The following is a 3,088-nucleotide window of genomic DNA, read 5'->3' on the forward strand; positions in this document are numbered from 1 at the left end:
TCGCTGCTTGTCCATTAATTCGCAGATGATACACTATAACGTCATTTATTTCAATGAGGCGAGATTTCGATAAACGTAGCGAAACTATAAGTAGTAAATAATAGGAATAAATAATAGTAAAATTAAAGTTTCAAAACGGGATATGATTGCAGAATTTACCATTCTGCAATAATGTCATTTGCAAAAAAAATTATAGGAATCGCAAACTTCGAGTTATTTTTAAATAAAAATTGTGAATTATCCTCGAATGGATTAACGTTTCAAATGTTTCCGATTGCGTACCAAATTGTGTAAAGAATATTCTTCAGAATATATTAATTTCTCTCAAAGTTATCAGATCCATGAAATTATGAGAAATACGAATTAGACAATCCTAAGGTAAGTATATTGCAACAGAACGTCAAGGTAGTTGAAAAAGGCGTGCGCTTGTACTGTAATTTAGCATTAGAAATAACGATATTTCGCGGAAAGCGTATTAGACTTGTTATGCGGCGGTTATGACGCAAGCATGATAGGATTACCTCTAAAGCTATTTTGTCAAAATGTCTAATTGACATGGTATTAAATGATCTTATCTAGCAAACAATCCATTCAACGCTCTGCTATAAATTTTCAAACAGATGTTCCAAACGGTGTACATATTTAGATCTTTACGAGTATAATTATGACATGACGTTATTCTTTGATCTCAAATAATTATGCTGTAACAAGCACATGCCCGGTGTTGTTTTATACAATATTAACCCCAAAAGAAATCTTTTAGAAAACTGGTAACGTTATCTCGGCAAGGTATTAAATTTTACGCTCGAGGTGGAACGCATGCAAAGAGATTGGATTAAGAGTCGCGGAATTTCTCCAAGAGCATCCTGAGCATCGCTGTTTCTCGTATTGTTTCCGCATGTTTAATTAAAGGAAGTTTAATTATATAATACTTTTCTTGATTATCTTTCTCGGTGGACACAGAACCACCGAGTAAATTCATTCACTGAAATCCTGAGATAAAAAAATCATTATTTTATGTTCATTATGTTATTATAATTGCACTTCCCTAGGAAAAAGAATTACGTACTAGCTGAGAAACTCCGAAATAAAAAAAAAGTCGGAAAAATGCTAAAAATATGCTGTTCGTCATTCTAATATCAAGTGAACATCCACAGTGTACCAATAAAAATAACGTTGTAAATACTTGAGGAATATTGATGGCATAAGTTTCCTGCGTCTAGCGAGTTTACGAACAATATAAATCCACTTGATGGATTTATATTGTTCGTGAACTCGCAACTCGCAACTGCCAAGCTCGACGTTCCTCCTCCGTCATACTTTTGTGCCGGTTCGTAAAGTCTCGTTCGTAATCGCTACCTAACAGCGGAGTAAAATGAGGTGCAAATGTAAGAGCCCTCGAAGCCCTAACAGTTCTCGTCATTAATCGGATTAAACCGGTCGGCGTGTAGCATCTGTCACAAAAGATTTAATTGCGCGATCATTACTTCCCGCGGGAGTCGGGACTTCGGCGTCGGAGTGCCGCGGCAACTAACTTCGTTGCTCGTTAATTTACCAAGTTCTAAATAACTCCCAAGTCGCCAATCGCCGACTGTCGGAAAGGTCGGCGTGTCATCAATACGATTGAGTGTCTTCGTAATTAAGACCTCCTCGGCGTTTAATAGTTCCGTTAACGCTTGTTCTCACTGAAAACGCTTGAGCGGGTCGAAAGCGGGAAACATACCGGGCTAAGTAAATCTGAGTGCAGAGAGAAATACAAAATATCCTACAAGAGTGTCGCAATCTTGAACTTAATGAGTCTTTGAATAGAAAAAAGGGTTCTTTTTTTTCTTATTTTTTCTTATCTCAGATCCACCTACTGATGAGAAACTTAATAAAGATTAAAATTGAGGATGCTAGAAGTCTACAACGTGCACGAAAAATTAAATTGCACGCAGATGAGAGAAGTAGAAAAAAATGAAAAAAAATTTATCGTTCCAAGTTTTATCCGCATCTTAGGCTTACATAAGCTTTATATTCAATTTGTAGATAATATCTTTTTCGTATTATTATTTCATATTAATATTTTCAACATAATTATATGAGATATTAATTTATAATAAAAATAAGTTACCAAATTCTAAAAATACTCTTTCTATTTTCTATAATACATTAATCGAAGAATTAAAATTATATAACCCATTCCTCTGCAAGATCCTATACTAATTCATTTCGATATTTCCGAATCAACAGGTCGTACGATAGAAAAGTTCACAACAGTATATAATAACACGCACAATAACAGAATGAATTTATCGTTCGGTAAATTTGACACAGTTCACAGAACATTACTTCTGTTGCAAAAAATGACTAAAAAACTAAGCGACATAAGCGATATAAAATTGAGAAGCAGATAGAAATTCTTCAACAAATGTGTGAAGTTAAATATTTTTTAAGATATATATTATTAGAATAAAATTACTAAACAGAAAAAGATGTTGAAAAGAAACTCTTTCTTTTTAATTTGTAATTTTAAACTATTCCCATCGATTATTAAACTTGCAGATACCTAAAAATTATTTTGCAGGATTTCTTGATAGGTTTCTCTACTTTAAATGACACCAGTTTCCCTGTACATTCATTCCTACTGACATTACTGAAATTAGAAGCTCATAAATTCTCTTGGAGCGGTAGTCGATAGCTATACAGCGGCATTACAGTTTATCCACTACATCAACAGAGCATTATAGATTGGCAGGTAGAAGCTCGGGGATAAAATTAATCAACGGAAATTAAGCCAATTTTGGAACGGGAGTTTCCAGACTAGTAAACCGGGCCGAAACACCATTATTGACGTTTGATCGCCACTAATCACAGAAATCACCGAGCATATTTTGCACACTAAGTACACGTAGCGTGTCTAGCAATCGTTAAAAGCCCATTCGCGGAAGTTGAGTAAGCTGCATTAGATCAACTGTTTAAGATCAAGGTTTTCTTTCGAAGAAATAGCGCGATTTACGTCACAGTTTCCTCTTCTAGCTTTTAGCTCCTACCAATCTCGCTAATACCTTCGATCGTACTTGATCCTTCGATCCGACTTGAGAAAGTG

Source organism: Temnothorax nylanderi, unplaced genomic scaffold (genome assembly GCF_030848795.1).
Source record: "Temnothorax nylanderi isolate EJ_2023f unplaced genomic scaffold, tnyl_v1.0 TNYL_tig0003_pilon, whole genome shotgun sequence".
In the NCBI taxonomy this organism is placed as follows: Eukaryota; Metazoa; Arthropoda; class Insecta; order Hymenoptera; family Formicidae; genus Temnothorax; species Temnothorax nylanderi.